At 48.8% G+C, this 18,184-nt stretch overlaps 1 long non-coding RNA gene across 1 annotated transcript in view; it reads left to right on the forward strand.

Annotated features, from left to right (window-relative positions):
• Nucleotides 1–17,417, forward strand: part of LOC144167810 (uncharacterized) — a 57,621-nt gene extending 40,204 nt beyond the window's left edge. Inside the window, exons 3-4 of the long non-coding RNA XR_013322127.1 lie at nt 3,908–3,981; nt 16,928–17,417. This is a non-coding gene — a long non-coding RNA (uncharacterized LOC144167810). The remainder of the gene's footprint in view (nt 1–3,907; nt 3,982–16,927) is intronic.
• Nucleotides 17,418–18,184: the final 767 nt, after the last annotated feature.

The following is an 18,184-nucleotide window of genomic DNA, read 5'->3' on the forward strand; positions in this document are numbered from 1 at the left end:
TATGGTGAAATTCTGTAAGGTGGGTGAAGCGGGCAAGCAACGTCCAGAGATATCACGGCGGGGAGGCCGTAGTGTCTGGAGATAGATGGGGACAACTCTAGCGGAAAAAAGCAAAGGAAAAGGTCCCTCAAAATACGGCGGTAGGCACGGAGGGAATACTGATGGAGTTGATCAACCGATTAGGGCCAAAGAGTAAGCGAAATCTATTACAAGCCATCAGCACAGGGACCGAAAAAAAGGCAATACCGGACTCGTGGCAAACGATTTTGATTAATTTGATTGATTGTTGGGTTTAACGCGGCGACGCAACGCAAAAGATGAGGTGCGCCGTAGTGGAGTAATCCGGATTAATTTTGGCCACGTAGGGATCTCTAACGTGCGCCTAAATCTCGTACACACTGGCGTTTTTGCTTTTCGACTCCATCAGAAAAGCGGCCGGCGCGTCCGGTAATCGAAACGTGGCAAGCGAGCAGGATGAACTAAATGTACAAGGGTACAGGAGACAATACTAAACCTGGCTCGCACAGGCCAGTCATCATCACGTCAGTGGTGTACAGGTGAGGAATGCAGGCAGGGACATTTTAGCTAGAGCACTAGGTAGAAGAAAATAGGATACTGGGGGAACTTCAAAATGAGTTTCGAAAGGACAGAACACTAGTTGAAAACCTATTTGGAGTAAGCCAATGCATAGAGGTGGCGAAGATGAAAAACGGACCTTTGTGGTTAGCCTTTCCGGACATTAAAGCGGCATAAGATAACGTAGACAGGGAGCGGCTATGGATTATCCTGGAGTAGGAAGGAGGTGGGCAGAATTTATTAACTTACTCAGAGAACTATACCGGGAAAACCAAGTGCAAACAGTGCGGGAGACGGTAACAAACAATAGGTCTATATACACGTACAAGGGTTCGCAGCAAGAATGTCCTCTCTCTCCACTGCTGTTCATGCTCTACATGGAGGTGTTAGAGAGAAAGCTAGAGGGCAATACGCTGGGATTCGACTTATCAAACATAAAAAAACGGGGCGGTGGTTGAACAGTGGGTTCCATGATAATTACAGAGATGACATTGTTGAAGGCGGACAACTGGATAGGTATGCAGGACTTGATGGATATATGCGGTGAAGGAGCGACGCACCTAGGGCTAGCCCTTAGCAGAGAAAAATCGAGGTTCCTGGTCTTTAAAGACGACACGGAGCGCAAAACAGTATCAGTGCAACAAGTAGAAATACCACGGGTAAAAGAGTAAATGTTTAGGAGAATGGCTTAATGACGGCGAAGACTGCACGCATGCGCATATGGTGTACTTTCAGACTAAAGGAAGACGGAACGTGGCTACAATAAAGCATAGATCACATTAGGGCTACAGCAAATACCAGGTGGTAAGGGGAATCTGGAAAGGGGTTATCGTACTAAGATTGACCTTCGGACATTTGTTTTTCTGGCAAATAAACGTTTATACTACTACTAATCAGAGGGTGGTAGAGAACCCGGGCATACACGGGCATCGACAGGCGGCAGGATGAAACATGTGTGTGCTGCGCTAGAGATCGGGAAATCATAGACCATATTGTCGGGGGCTACACAGAGGTACGACCGCCGCGGCGCGATGGGGAAACACGTTATCGGGGCTTTGGGATTTCGGGAGAGGGGGAACCTCGACGTCATGGCCATAGAGGTGACGGGGAAGCGGCTGGAATGGTGGTGGAGATAAAGTAGGGAAGACATGGGTACGCAGGAGTCTGTCAGGTCTGTCAGGGGGAGTAATCATAAGGATTAGAATTTAGAACAGCAGGGGGAGGAAAATGGGGGGCTGGAGAAAGCGATGGGAGTTCAAAACAGGGGTGGGGAAGCTGGGGGGAGGCAAATCTATTAGGTTTGCCTCCCCCCAGTAAGTAAGTGGAATAAAAAAGACAAGTCACTTAATGACAACTGACGTCCCGGTTCAAAGGGAGAGCCACTAATCATCATCATCATCATAATCATCAGCAGCGTATCTTTGGCGACTTTATTAGAACTACGAGTAAGCGCTTGTTTTACAAGCTGTGCCCTCACCCAATAGTATATTTTACATCGTGGTACGCACATTCCGCGGCGAGTGTAGTTGTGAGCGACCCTCGCTTCTGCGGGAGGTGGCCCACAGCGTGCCCAAGACAGCTCTACTGATTCAGCAGATTTCACAGGCGTGAAACTGGCTTCAATTGCTTTTTTGTTCTGGGATGCTGCTACTGGTATTTATTCCCCGCTAAACCATGCCAACTTGTTGACACTTCAAACAGCGACTTTTTAAACCGGGAATTACCGCTTTTATTATCTGGCAGCTACTGGCAAAAATCAGGCAATGCCGCTAAAACAGAACTTCTTTTTGCATTAACAATTCAAACGCCATTGCTTTCAATAACGGCCGTGGATCCTCGATGAACGACTCCTTTTCCACCATGCAATTAAGCTGTGGGATCACCTCCCGGGCTATATTGCTGGTACACCTGATTGGACATCATTCCGGGAAAAGCTGGAAAGCTAATTTGATTCCATTCAATAACCAAACACAATAGAGATACTGCGTCAGCGTACAGTGTGTATTTATTTCCACGAATTAGTCCTTGTTCTTCAATCTAATGTCCAGTGAAAGTGTTCTTTTATTGTTTTGTTTTTACTACGTGCAATTATTACTGTATACTATGTATTGTTCACCTACATCAAATTGTTCACTGTCACTGAGTATTTTTTGCCCCCCCCCCCCCCTATGTAATGCCCTCGGGCCTTTAAAGATGCAATAAGTGAACTGAATGAAATGAAAAGCAAAGAAATTACATTTGATCACGCCGCTTTGACAACCAAATATAACAGTGTGTTGTGAGGGGAAACTCTCTCGCAGGTTCCTTTTTCATGTATTCAGTGGCGACTGGGACGTGCTACAGTGCCAATAATTTGACGAGGGCGCTTCACAACGGCACAAAGACATATATTCTTAAACCAAACACACACACGGCAAGCAACTGCAACTCAAAGTCAAACAACAGTTATATGAAACTAGGAAATGCCCTCTAGAGAAAATTTAAAGTACAGTCCCCACCAAATGTTCAGTGCGATAGAGCGTTGTCCGCAGGGCGTCGTGGGTGCAGGTGGCGATGCGGGGTGTGGCGTTGCGGGGCTATGACGATGGCGCCTCATACGCCGGAGCGTCGACGAGGAAGACGCACCGTTGTCCTCGTATACAACGATCTGCTTAGCGGTCGCCCGCGATATGGTGCCCTGTAGCCGCGGGCAGGATGCAACCGTGCACTGCCGGTCGCCGACGGGCAGCAGGCGGCGGGTAGTCCCAGGGGTGGACATGGAGCACGCCAATGTTGCGCGCCTCCGCGAGTCAGGAGTCGCGCCTCGGCTCCAGGTTGCCAAGACGCCTGGTGCCAAGGCGCCAAGGGACTCAAGCTCGGGTCCCGAATATCCGACGATTTTAGAGTATTCAACCTGGTCGTCGCGCTCCTCCAACTTGCTCCCTCCACTACTCCCTGTGTTTTTTCGGTTGTCGCCGCCTCTTATTGGTCCACGTCCTCCCCTCGTGTGACGTTGCCACATCTTTTTCTTCGGCAAGGCTGGATCAAGGCAATCCCTTCATGTTCATATTCCCGCGCTTGCGTCACCATAGTCGTCGAAACGAGCGTGTCACCCCACACAGTGTTAAGTCAGAAGCACATGCTGGCGAACCCCATTAAAGCAGATTTAATGGACGGTTAGCGTAAAAAAAAGTCTGAAAACAAGGGAGCTTACGACGTAATCGTTCGTTGGAGACAGAAAAAAAAGGTGTTCAGATTGGTTACTGGTGTATAAGAACACAGGACCTCGCTAATCGCTTGGGCTTCCCTACTAATTCCACGATCGTGTGCCTCATCTATTTTTTTATCGCAGCAACAAATCTGTGTACCCGAAATACCCGAAAGGTTTGCGGAAGCCCACCATTTTCAGCGACACCAAATAAGCAAGTAAGTATGAGCTAATCCCTTGACCACGTAAAATTTTCAAATTTATTATACAAGCTAGGTGCTGTGCGTTATTGCCAGATTCGCATGCATTCTTTCTCTCTGAACAAAATGCGCACCTGAAGAAGGGCTTGCGTTCGGGCTAGTTGGTATTCCATAACGTTCATCTTAAGCGCAGAAAAAAACAGGGACACAGTAGACGAGGACAAGCGCTTGTCCTCGTCTACTGTGTCCCTGTTTGTTTCTGCGCTGAAGATGAACGTTATAAAATGAGCACCGTATATCTTTCGCGGGCAAAGACAACACAAAGTTATCAATTTTTGCCCGCTCCCTTCCACTCAAACGCCGTGATACGAATCCAACAATTACCCGTGAGCAAAATTCTCGGACAACAATATGACTCCCATGATCTCATAGCTAAGCATTGTCAACACAGGCCATCGGCAGCTCAAAGCCAAAATAACGAGAGCACTCAAGCACTCTTCAAGATGTAGTGAATACGAAAGCGTAGTGTTCAATCTGCGTACCCTCTCATTGTCACGCATTAGTGCCCAATTGTCGAATGTGTACTCCCGCTGTCATCATCGTCGTCGTTTTTCATCTGCGTCTTTTATTCGCTTCATTACCATGATTCGGCACGTATCAGCGTTCGCAGTGCCAAATTTAAGAGGAAATGCAGCGGCAACGTAATTTCATACTCGCCTAATCACTTCTAATGTAATCTGCATGGAAAAATTAATCATGACGACTTCAGAACATGTCTCAACACACATTTCCAAGTTGAAGGCCAAAACCTATTGACTGGGTCCACCTGTAGTAAGCTAACGACCTCCAGCTGTGGGTATGTTCATGATGTGTTAACTAATTGCCGAGAGCCCGGATTCGATGCCCTTGCGACCCAAATGTACCCATTTTTAACCCAGTTAATTTACTTTATTTGCAGGAGCTTCCCTGACAAATGTGGTGTCAATCCCCGCATTCTTTCTCCCGTTTTCTTTATTCTTTCGGGCGTAATCTCCTCGCCCCAATGACCGGGGATTTTCTCCCTTCAAGGTCATCTAATTTCCTCACATAAGAATTACGAAAATCAAACGAAATCAAGACACTAATTCCCAACCACCTTACTTTAAATAACCAAAACTAGATTCTCTCGCATCTTTAAGGCAAGGCAGCAGCCACAGCATTTAATGAACCCCAACCCTCCCACCCACCTTTGCACCAAATGCACGTCGAAAGACGATTATATTATTGCCACCCCGTCTCGCAACGCTCCTCTCCGGCAGTGAACTGTGTCCAGCCACACTGACCAGTCTTGCCAATCCCTAAGAGCATTGGGAATGATGTCGCTTCTACCATTCGCAAACTCCTCTCGAAAATGTTGGCGGGATGCGACACACCTCTTGCTTCACATGAGAGGTTATTCTGAAATTTTCACAACTCCGCTATACCATATCATCCGCCTGCCTCCGGGTGAGCAACATTTAAACAAACTGAAAATTAAGTTCTATATTCCCACGTATATATGTGAATGGGTGACAGCTTCTGAAAAATATTGACCGATTTTCCCCTTGTCGTTTGTCTACGAAGTCTTCAAAGACTCATACATCGATACGTTTCGCCATACGTTTCGATACCTTTCGATGGCTCAGTGGCTATGGCGTTGTGCTGCTGAGCTCAAGATCAAGGGTTCCATCCCGGCCGCCGCAGTGGCTGCTTTTCTGATAAAGGCAAAAGGCGAAATCTCCCGTGTTTTTGGATTTAGGCTCACGTTAGAGATCCAGAGGTGATCAAATTTAATCCGGAACCCCTCACTACAGCGCGCCTCCTTGCCCTGGTGTAGCTTCGGCGCGTTAAATCCCACAATCAATCAACATTTAGCCCATTAAATCACTCTAATCCACACCGTTTTGTGCCCGGTAGGTCAGTAAAGTCAAACTTTGGCTGTTCTGCAAATGACATCGACCTTGTGTACTTTCAGCCGACAAGATAACAATCCACATTTCGACTATAGCAAGGTCTTTGCTGCTGCTAATCACGAAATATTGGCTCGCAAATTATCCGCCCAGGGTCTGCATCACGAGTTTGGCGAGTGGTTTTGCACTTACTTGATAGGCACATCAAGAAGTGTTTGTTATGACGACCTCCTTTCCTTTCGCAACGCCTTAAAGGGCTTCTGGATTTCTCAAGCTTTTGAATCTGATGAGCTATCTACTAGATTCTCTGGACACCACCTAATTTTTCTTTTCGACTGCATTCATTCTAAATTCCGCTGCCCCTATTTTGTACGCTGAATTGATCTGCGCATGCCAAGCAGACTTCTGCGCTCACATGGCTGGTTTTACGCGGAAAGCACACAGCTGCTGTACCCGGCTGCCCAATGCCAGCCCGCGTATATCCGATTATTTCTACATTCAATCACTTGATTTTTTGAGAAGACTGCGCTTGGGGCATATAACTGAAACAGACACACAAAATCGTACAAGTTTTCTTGACAACGGCCTGAACCAGCGCCGTCTTCACGACAAAGTACGCAGTAGTTCAACAATATATGCTTCCAATATAAAACAAAAAAAATGGCAATGTCCATCCGGAGATTTTCCTTTCTCTCTTGATGGTGAAACGCTCAGAAACACTATTTATTGCACCCGATCCATCATCCAATTGACAAAGACACTTAACAAAGCCAACGCAGCTGGATTCCCTGTTCATGGTTCATGGGAAATCTGCGCGTATGGCGGATGGCGATGTCGCAACCCGCTGAAAGCATCGCTCTTAAGAAGTGATCCGCTGCCGAGTGGGCAAAATCAATCTCCGAAGAGGTATTGAAAAACCTCGGATGAAGCCACGCCTTCAACCATCTGTTCTGGATTCTTGGTGGTGTGAAAAGCCGGAGCCTAGTGCGCAACACTCAGCGTATATATCAACATCTTTGTAGGCATTGCGCAAAATGATGAAACATTGGCTTTAATAAATGGTGTTCTTGTGACATCCCTCTCAAAAAAAGTGGATTCTCGAACCTGTATACCCAGAGAGCTTCTTTGTTTGGTTTGCTTGTATTACGGTCCGTGCCAAGCAGTTCATCACGCTTTGCTGCTCCACGGGCGCCTCCATCGTTTCACGTTCGTCCCTCCATCGATCCGTCCGTTCGTCTGGAACACAAAAGAAAGAACGGAGACGGAGACGAGTAGTGGGATTAGTTTTATCCCCAGTACACTTCCTCGACCTGCAATTCTAGAATGTTCTACTATCCGACACATCCTACGGACCAGTCTCGACGAGAACGACTATAGGAGTGTCATATTCACAAATACGTAGTTATGTCCTGTACCCAACCCCACCTCCCATAGGCTTCTTAAATGCCACAAGCAGCGGCAGCAGCAGAAACACCTCTATTACTACTACTACTACTACTACTACTAGTAGTAGTAGTAGTGGTAGTAATAGTAGTAGTAGTAGTTGTAGTAGCAGCAGCAGCGGCAGTAGTATTAGTAGTAGTAATATAATAGTAGGAATAGTAATAGCAGTACTAGAAGTGGTACTAGGAGCAGCAGCAGCAGTAGTAGTAGTAGTGGTAGTGGTGGTGGTAGTAGCAGTAATAGTAGTAGTAATAGAAGTAGTAGCATTGGTAGTAGTAGTAGTAGTAGTAGTAGTAGCAATAATAGTACAAGTAGTATCAGTGGTAGTAGGAGTAGCAGCAGCAGCAACAGTAGTGTTAGAATGCCGTCGCATTTAGAATTATTCCGTCGTTCGCAACCAGACTACGACGCAAAGCGAGCGTAGGAAATGGGTGACGGTCCCTAATTCTACGTGACATGGTATTGGAGCCCGCTAGCTGTTCAGTAGTACAGCGTTGGCGCGCTCTCCTTGCCTACTGCAATCAGCGGCGAATCTTTGGTTATAGTAGGGAATCACCGTTAATTGCGGTAGTCACAGGGTTTGCGCGCCTTGTTAAAAAAAAAATTCACAGCATATCCACGGGGTGAATGATGATGAGTGGCCGAAGCTCCTGAGGGGAAATCATCGGTAAAACCGTGACTCTTCAGTGAAAGTTCGCCCACTACATCTGTGTCCGAACGTAACGTCTAGAAAGTCTCGCTTAAACCGCGCGTTGGTACCTTGGGGCTGAGCTCGCCTGATGTGTTTTGCAGACGCCTCACGAGCTCTCACTGCATCGGGGTCTGCCTGCCGATACGCGCGCTTTCTCGCCGCTTCCCGTTCTCTGACGTTTTGGAGATCCTCTTCGCGCCGCAGCCGTGCCGCTTCGCGTACGGCAGGGTCCTCGCGCCGTTGCCGTGACGCTTGGGCCTCTCGTTCTCGAACGCTGGGATCTTGGCGGCGTCGTCGCGCAGCCAGACGACACGCTTCGGCCTACCGCTCTCGTACGGCAGGATCTTGGCGGCGGCGTCGCGCAGCTTCACGGAGCGCTTCTGCCTCGCGGGCTCGCACATCTGCAGCCTTATCCATCGGGCGACTCCGAGCGCGCGCCAACAGCGAACGGATTTTATTACAACGCTCCCCGCCATCTAGTAAACAATCCAAGAACTAAAATAGAGGTAGCCACGCCATCTAGTAAACAATCCAAGCGCATCTTTTCATCATATACAAGTACCGCCATCTAGTAAACAATCCAAGAACTAAACTAGAGGTAGCCACGCCATCTAGTAAACAACCCAAGAACTAAACTAGAGGTGGCTACATACATACGTCGAGGATGGACAGACCCACGCCCTAAGGAGCTTCGCCCCTAAAAAATGGGCCCATCTCCCCGCGAGGGGGACTTGCGTTAACGTTTAGTGTTTGGAGGGTTGGTGCTATCACGTGTACACCACGCAGCTATCACGCCGCTAGAACGCCGCTGAGTCGCCAATGCACGCCGCTGACGACGTAATTTGAATGAGTCAAGGATATAAGGCGCGTTCGTAGCCTTTGATTCTGTGTCGGTTTTGTGGCGCAGTGGGAAGAGCACCATGTACCTCGTGTTCCGCCCACAGGTAGTGAATGCGTTGTATCAGCAGCTTCTTGACGTAGTTGGAATGAGTCAAGGATATAAGGCGCATTCGTAGCCTTTCATTCTGTGTCGGCTTTTTGGCGCAGTGGGTAGAGCACCATGTACCTTGCGTTCCGCCCGCAGGGTCGTGGGATCGAAACCAGGCGCCGGTAACTGTTATTTCTTTTTATAGTGTAGGGGGAGGCTGGCTGCTGCAGACGCCGACGCACGGGTGACATCGTGAGTTATACAAATGCTCTGCATTTAAAAATCCAGATTTCAGCAATATTTCGAAAAGCTAACCTCTGTGGGCACCTGCAGCTTGACAGGAGCGGAGCTTGTGCTGTATTCGGGTGGTCGCTCTGATACTCTGACTCGGAGTACGCCGATGCGCTGCTTCCCCCAATCCAAGCAAGAGGCACCGCTCCCCAACCGAACGCGTACCCGATCATCGAGCAGCACGCGACCGCGGCGCCGCGGCGCGGCCAACACGGCAACTGCAAACAGCCAGGCCGGCTTAGGTGTTTCAATAAATTGCGTCCTCCAGATCGGACGCGTTAGCTCCAAGCCAAAGTTGCGAACGTATTCCTGCACTTTGAACACAGGAAGCGGTGCGGCGAACAGTTCGGCAATCTTTTTCGCGTAAATGTGCGAGTCGCCGTCGTCTGAGCTGCTGTCCTCCTCGGCGTCGAGTTCGAGCTGCAGAAGCAGCGGATACGGTTCCCCTACACTCAATAGGCGTCTCCGTTTCGACATGATTCGGAGATGCCTTCAGTAATAGCACGAGAAGCAAAAACGTCGAAATACTCTTACAAGAAACCGCTGGCTAGGCCTCAGCGAACGCCACCGACTAGGCAGACGAGCGGGCGAGCCGCGGCAGCCGGGGTCGCGTGACTCGATCACCTCCAGATTTCGGCGGCGCTCCCACTTCAGAGTCAGAGCAGTCGGAGGCGCTCGAAGTGGAGGATGACGCTCTGAGACAACTAACCGAACCTATGTCGAGCGCTCGATTTCGACCACCCGAACACGGAGTCGCTTTCCCGAGTGCTCCAGAGCACTCTAAAACGACCACCCGAATACAGCATTAGAAAGTATGTAGGCCAGCCCCAGAAAACATTTGTAAGACATTCCACTCAGTGAAGGTGCATGACCAGAGATCCCGAGGTGACACATAATTATGAGCGACGGCATGCACTCATTTATTGCCTTGATCGGTGGTCATCATTACGAAAGGTATGCACAGAGTTATTGTCTTCGATTTTTGTTTTTATATAAATTCGCGCGGTCGAATTCCGCTACCCGGGGAGCCGGAGAAACTAGACCCACGTGTCGTTTCTACGTGCGCGGCACCTGACATAACATAGTAGACACACGCGACGTACCCACCACCTCGAAAGAGGCAAGGAAAGAAAACTAGGCTCGAGCGCTTCGAATTACGACGAAGACCGGCCGGTGCGAGAGTAGGCATGGCCCCCGCCATTCGCCCATCAACGGCGGCAAACCTTCTAAAATATTTTCGAGCTAAAGCCAGTGCGGACCTAAAAGCACGCAAGCACGAAAACAAACAAATGCAAATGCACGAGCGCCTCGCGCTTCAGAGACGCGTGGAGCCTCGGGAGTTTTGCTTATGCACATGCAAAATCCCGGAAGCCTAGCCATAAAAAGGCTCGCTATAACAGCAAGCGAAGAAGCGGAGAGGGCTGCGTGTGGAAGATGATGTACAGAGAAAGCTTCCGCGTGGGCGAAATAAGAAGGACAAGAGAGAGAAAGAGATAAGAGAGAGGGAGAAAGCATGCCTGTGGAGAGGCATAAAGGTCGGTGTAGTTGGAACGACACAAAGCCACGGGAGAGGCGGAAGAAGAGCGACAGAAAGGCGAAGATGAATTAAGAGAGTGGAGGAAAGAGAACGCTTAGCCGCAGAGAAGGCTGAGGAGTGCGAAAATAGACCGTGAAGAAAAAGAAGACGAAGAACGGGCTAGCCGGTCCACTGCTTTCGCCGCTCTGTGAGTTTTCATTTCTTTGTGCCATTGCAAAGCTTCCCGCCTCATTCTGCTGTGCAGTATGGCGTTATAAACGACTAAGGACGACGGCGAACCGGAAAAACTTAGCCAAGAGAGCCATTCATGGTCCCAATAAGCGGTCCCTGCTGTTAAGCGGGGGGCCGCCATCACTGGTGCCTCATGCCGTAATGATGGAGGCTTCTACCATGGCTACAACGGAAGGACAGCATCGTACAGCGTCCCTGTCACCGGAGGACAACGTTTTACTCAATGAACATGATCCGCCAGCCATGAAAAAGCGCGCCATCGAGGAGTTACAACGCCACACAACCGGAGATGGACATGCAGCTGAAGAGGAAAGTCAGGCTGCGTTTACTGTAGTCAGGATATAAGAAGTCTAGGCCTACCGGCATCCCAGTTGTGATTCAACCAACGCAACCAGGTTGTTCCTTCTGGAGGCTCAATCCCAATTTGCTTGCATCGGCAGTCGTCTCGATTGCCCAGGAAAAAGTTCTTACGCATCGCTTCAACAAGGACGGTGGCCTTGTCGTCACCGTATCGACTCTCAACGCTGCCAACCGTCTTCTTGCCGTGACGGAGCTGGTTGGCATGACGGTCCAAGCACGTCTACCACGTTCCTATTCAGCGACGTCTGGAAAGATTGATGATGTCCCTCTTGAGTACACGGACGAAGAACTCCTTTCCTACCTGAGAGATCAAGGTGTTACATCTGCTAGAAGGCAAGTCTCTTATGATCGGGGCGGAAATGGTGTAGTGGCAGAGCGTCGCCGAAAAACAGTGCTTCTGGAGTTCCCAAACGGCTCTGCATTACCAAAGCGCATTTTCCTTGGCTTCTGCAGTTATCCCGTTGAGGAATACTTGGGAACAGCAACCCAGTGCTTCAAATGTCAAAGGCACGGTCATATTGCGAAGCACTGCAATGGGCCCGTCCGATGCAAAATATGCGCAGGCCCGCACTCGTACAAAGACTGCACTTTGCGCGCGCACCCTCGATGTACGAACTGTGATGGACCACATCCTGCAACCTTCGGTGCCTGCCCGAAGAAAAAAGCCGTCACTCTTGCACGCGCAGTTGAGCAACTTCAAGGAAGGGCTCCCAAACAACGCGAGCCGCCCCCAAATCCAGAAGTGGTTTGTGCAACACCCAGCTCCACTCAGGGTTCGCTTTCAACACACACAAACGCAACAACTAAAAAGTCCTATGCACGTACTGTTCGAGAAAGCCCCAAAAAGCCCCAGCCTGAAGAGAAACAACAACCGACACGAGCTTTCGTTACTCCTGTGCTACCCATTGCGACTCAGCATGCAACCGAACCACCAGCGGAGACCCACGCTCCTACAACGCAAGTCGACTTGAGTAAAGTGATAATTCCCCTGTTATTTGCGGCACTCAAAGCTCTTATGTCCGCCATACCATCCGCAAGCGGTTTGCCTGAAGTTGCTGCTATCATGGCTTTGGAACCTCTGCTAGCAGCATCTTGCTCCCTACCTGGTGTGCCATTCACCATCGGGAAACAATGTCGGCAACACCATCGCCAACAGTGTCATTGAACAGTCACCTAAAACGATGCACCATTTTCCAGTGGAACGCTCGTGGTCTGAGGTCGAAGCTCGGTGATCTACGTCAGCTTCTTCACACTTACCGATTCCCATTCGTTGTCATTTCAGAGTCACGAGTAGATCAGAATTTCCGCTTGAGTGGTTACTATTTCATCCACTCTCAACGAGTAAGCGGTACAAGCCGGCTTCTTATCGGGTTCCGTACTGACGTTCCGGCAGTTGAAATTCCAGTCTCACCGCACGAAACAAATGAGTACGTCTGCGCAACTACAATTATTGGTTCTCAGACTTTCACATTTATCGCAGCGTACTTACAACCCAACGCCAAGTTTGATGAGACCAGGCTGGACAACCTCATCACGTCGACTGATAAGCCGCACATTATCTGTGGGGACTTTAACGCTCATAATGAAATTTGGGGCAGTTCCCAGACAAGCCTACGTGGTGCGAAACTCGCGGACCTCCTAATTAGACATGGCATTGAACCCCTAAACGATGGCAGCATTACCTTCCTCAAATCTTCCAAAACAACCAGCTGTATCGATCTATCATTCGTCACTGCTGGCTTTTCCGCAAAATTCACGTGGTGCACAGACTTAGAGACAAGAGGAAGTGACCACTACCCGATTTTGATATCAACTCGTGACTCGCACTCTCAGACTTACAAAGAACAGGTCGCGTGCACAGACTGGAGAGCTTTCGTGGAAGCCATACGAACCTGCATTACGGCAGCGACTCGAGATGACGAAATTATCCCAGCGATACTTCACTGTTTTCGGAATTCCACATGCTTAAGAACAAAACGCTGGAATCAACCCAATAATGACGCTGAATACCAAAGATTATGTGCCATTCGTCGCCGTGCGGAGCGAAAAGCCCTCCGTACAAAATCTCTAGAAGATTTACGAGCTTCTAGAAGGGCTCAGAGACATGTAATGCGTCACCTATACAAGCTTCAGCGACAACGGTGGAGGAACTTTTGTGCAACGTTAAATACTCACACACCGTTGACGCGCATCTGGCGTGTTGTCAAAGGGTTACGCACGCAACCTAAGCAGCTGCGCCCTTTTGTTGCCCTCTCACTGCACGAGCACTCCTCTTTGAAATTGGTCGCAGAGGAATATTGCAAGATCCTCTCCTCATCAACGCTGAATACACTTCCACCTGTTAGGCCTCCAGAATCAGCCGTTCCAGCACTGGACCTGCCTTTTACATTACAAGAACTGACAGCAGCAATCTCCGATGTAAAAACCAAGTCGTGTCCAGGTCCGGATGGCGTTAGTTACGCAACCTTCACGCACTTGCCTCACAATGCCCTGCTCCGTCTCCTAGAGTTCTACAATTCCTCTTGGATGAGCGGTACGCTGCCCTCTGATTGGAAGCTCGCCCAAATTACTCCTGTTCTAAAGCCTAGCCGGCCGCCCACGTGTTATTCCTCTTTTCGGCCTATAGCTCTGTTGAACTGTATTGGAAAACTGATGGAGAAGATGGTACATAAAAGAATGTCCTGGTTTCTCGAAAGCCGACGCCTTTACCCGCAAGAGATGAATGGATTCCGTAGGCACAGATCGTCTATTGACAATATAATTGCCCTTATCTCGTCAGTCGAGGAGCAATCGGATTCTAGCCGCATACCAATCGCAATTTTCTTAGACATAAAAGCTGCCTACGACTCTGTCACACACACAGCCATTCTAACTGCTCTTGCAGTACATGGCTTTGGAGGAAGACTCTACGCCTGGATCGAGGATTACCTTGCTGGACGTCAGCTTTTCATGCGCACTTCGGATGGTGACACATCACGTTTCCCCGTCGAAAAAGGTGTTCCACAAGGAGCCGTTTTAAGTCCACTGCTATTTATTCTGACTCTCAGAGCTGAAACGGTGCCTACCGCTGGGAGTTAACATCACCATCTACGCAGACGACATTTGTATCTGGCACGCAGCACGCTCCCGACGCACCACTCAGCAACGTCTCCAGAAGGCCCTCTTCTCCATTTCAACCTACCTTGCTGCTCGTGGACTTCACCTATCGCATGAGAAAAGCGTTGCAATGGCGTTTACAAGGAAGCGCATGGATCAGTACCCAATTCTGCTGAGTGGACGAGCCCTCCCGTACGCCCGGACCCACAAGTATCTTGGCGTAATCATCGACCGTAATCTCTCCTGGTCGCCTGAGATAAAAAGACTGTGTGCCCGCATCTCTGCGACGTCTCAGGTTCTGAGATACCTTGCCGGTTCCCGCTGGGACAGCAACTGCGGGTCGATGCTACAGCTTCACAAAGCTTACGTCGATGGCCTCATACGCTATAGCCTTCCCTTACTACACCATGCAGCGCCTACTAACAAAATGAAGCTAGAAGCGGCTCGACGGAACAGCCTGCGCATTTGTCTTGGACTACCCAGAGGTTCTTCGGGTGCCGGGACCATCGCTGAAGCTCGTTGCTTGCCTCTGGAAGCACTCATGTTACAGGAGTCGCTCCGTGTCCACTACCGGCATCTACTTCAACCTACACCCCACTGTCTGAGCAGGATCACTGCGGCCCAGAGCTCTGGGTTCGGAGATGCTATTAGAGCTTTGTGCCTTCCCAAAACGACGCAACCACCGCGAGCAATGCCATCTCAGTTTCCGCCCTGGACATTAGCGTCTACTCGTATAGGTTTAGGCATCCCAGGGATGACATCTAAGAAGAAAACGCCTCAGGCTGAACTGCTCCAACTGGCGTTGGACTACATGCACAGGTTGCATTCCACCAGGGTTCATCTTTTCACTGATGGGTCTTCGCTGCCGCAAAGTTCTTACTCTGGACTATTCGTCCCGTCGACTGGTAAACTCTTTTCCTACCGTTTAGACAGACCAACGTCCTCGACATCAGCTGAACTACACTCCCTCAAAGAGGCAATCCGCTACATCCTACTTCAAGAGCCCAACGAATGGACCATATTCACTGACTCTAAACCTGCCCTTCAGTGCCTCCTTAAGAGCGGCAAGCACTTCACATATGAACTTGCCGTTCAAGATATTCTCTACCTACATCACCTTGCAGTAGGCGCTGGGCACAATATTGTTTTTCAGTGGGTGCCTGGTCACTGTGGGATAACGGGAAACCAAAAAGCTGATGACGCTGCCTCTGCAGGCCACACCCGCCGAAATATACGAAGAACATTTTTTACCAAACACGACGCTTCCACCATGGCCACACGTTACGCCCTTTCAGAGAGAAACAGAATATGGTCAGATCCTACCCACCTCCACAAGTTTCTCTACTCCCTTGACCCTCAGCTGTCGTCAAGACTTCCTCACCAGCTCCCCCGTCATCTAGAAACATTATTTCATCGGCTCCGACTTAATGCAGCTTACACCAACAGCTACCGTTTCCGCATTGGACTATCTACCGCCCCCAGGTGCAACAACTGTGCATCGGAAGACACTATTGAGCATCTTTTACTCCACTGTCCTGCCTACAAGGACTCTAGATCAACTTTGCTACAGAACATTGCACGCATAGGTTATACGCAAGGACCAGTGACCTTAAAAACCATTTTAGGGCCCTGGCCGTCTTCTTCTCAGCAACGCCTAGCCCTAAAATTTCTGTTTTCGTACCTCAGCGACACTGGCTTAATTCAAAAACTTTAAATGTCGTCACTCTGAGACTTTCGCTCTTGCCCTTTTACTTAATTTCGTTGGTCCCTCTCTCAGCTTGCATCTCTTTTCTGCCCTCCTCTCTCTTGGGCCTTTCTTCCTTTTACCCCTCCCCTAACAGAGTAGCATGAAGGCGATTTTGTACGCCGGCTAAACACTCTGTTTTTCTAATAAAGAGCTTCTCTCTCTCTCTCTAGACCGTGAAGGAACCTGGGAAAGCAGCGGACCGGGACGAGAGGCTGTGGTAAGCAGAGCTTCACAATATAAGAGGTATTCAATAATTTCAACGGGTAAACAGTGAAGCTGCGTCATCAACAAACCACAAAAATCTGCAGAAATTCAGAGAACTGTCTACTAATGCGTAGCATTCTTAGGACGACTGCCTACATTGTGGCTTCTTTGCAGTCAGGTTTGGCTGTGAGTAGCCGAAGACGTTGGATTATTTTATTCTTTTTAAGTTTTAGATTGTTCCTTTTCACCAATGATGGAAATCTACACCATTACAACGATTAAATGTGGTGCTTCCGCCAGTTATGCATTTTTGGGGAAATACAGGGCCTTACACAATTTGCCCATTTTTGTTAATGTCTTATTCGTATTTCCAACGTTCTGTTCCGGAATTTCTTGAATTAGTGCTCGTGTTATAGTGGAGATGTCTAAGATGCATATTTTTGATTTCGTCAGTTTATTGTTGTAAAACTTTCATTTCTTCAATTTTTCTTATTTCTTGCCCTCATAGGCACTCACCACTCCGCCGACAACCACCTGTCCATCCCGAAGCGCAGCAGAGACATACTACAGCGTCAGAGGCTATCAAGAAAAAGACACCCGCCGCCCCACCGGAAGGTAACAAAAGAAGAAGACACACTATTCCGGAGACTGCAGACAAACTCATTTCCGCGCGCCACACAGCGGTCCAATATACACTACACGCTCTTTAGCTACGGCTGCAACTTCTGCTCTGGGACGCCCAACACCCTGTTCCACATGGTGTGGGAGTGTAAAGGCATCACCGAACTAACAGAAGGCATCGCACCAAACAGGAGCAGTGGGAGGTCCTGCTGACGAGCGATGTCCTGGAAAACCAGCGGGGCCCGGTGACCAGGGCCATTCGAGCTGTAGCTGGACATGGCATCCCGGACTACGGACGCCACCCACCATGGATGACAGAGGACCATCTCGTGCTCCTTTCTGCCCATTCAATGGGAGCAATAAACGTTTTTTCTTACTCCTGGCTTTTCGGAATTCTGGTCGATCAATAATTTTCATTTACATTACTATAACGACTAAATATGTTCATTCCGTCAATTCTGCATTTTTGTGTAATTGCGGGGCGGTACACTCTCCTGGTTGTGGGGATACTAGGCAATGAATGAGCTGAGCATTAATAGTACATAGCAGAGTCGCTGTCTTGGCTTGAACCCAAACGAGCTCATCGCCACGTTCGATGACTGAAAGGACAGTCTCAACGTGTACACCTGGTGGTTTTAAGGAATCGCACCAAGTCAGACTCGGAATGAATAAAACAAAATAAAATAAAATCTCTATTTTTTGTTACAAAGGATGAGCCAATCACAAAAACGTGCTGTCCCAAGCAGCTTGACGAGGTTGCTGTTACGTTAATGGCAGCAATCATCGGCACACATTTGAACAGAAATGTAAAGTTATGCATACTCGCACACAGTACACATTTTCACTCGTGTGACCTACTGTAGCATATGCATCAGAACAAGGCAGACAACTGAACTCGCACACACACGCACAAAACCGTTATCCACCAATTTGGGATGGCAAAAGGAAATAAAAAGAAAAAAATGATCCCTCTCTGGAACTTCGTCTTGCACATTTGTGAATATCAGTTGAAGAAAAAAAGAAAGCAAATTTAAAAGCGCATCGAAGAAACAAATAGAGAAAACGCTCTTCGAAAAAAAATTGTATATCATGTTTTGCGCTTTATATTTGTTCAGCAGTTGCGAAAGAACGTAAGATAGTGATA

This window comes from Haemaphysalis longicornis, unplaced genomic scaffold (genome assembly GCF_048455015.1).
Source record: "Haemaphysalis longicornis isolate Haplotype H1 unplaced genomic scaffold, Haemaphysalis longicornis Haplotype H1 scaffold_2, whole genome shotgun sequence".
Taxonomy (NCBI): Eukaryota; Metazoa; Arthropoda; class Arachnida; order Ixodida; family Ixodidae; genus Haemaphysalis; species Haemaphysalis longicornis.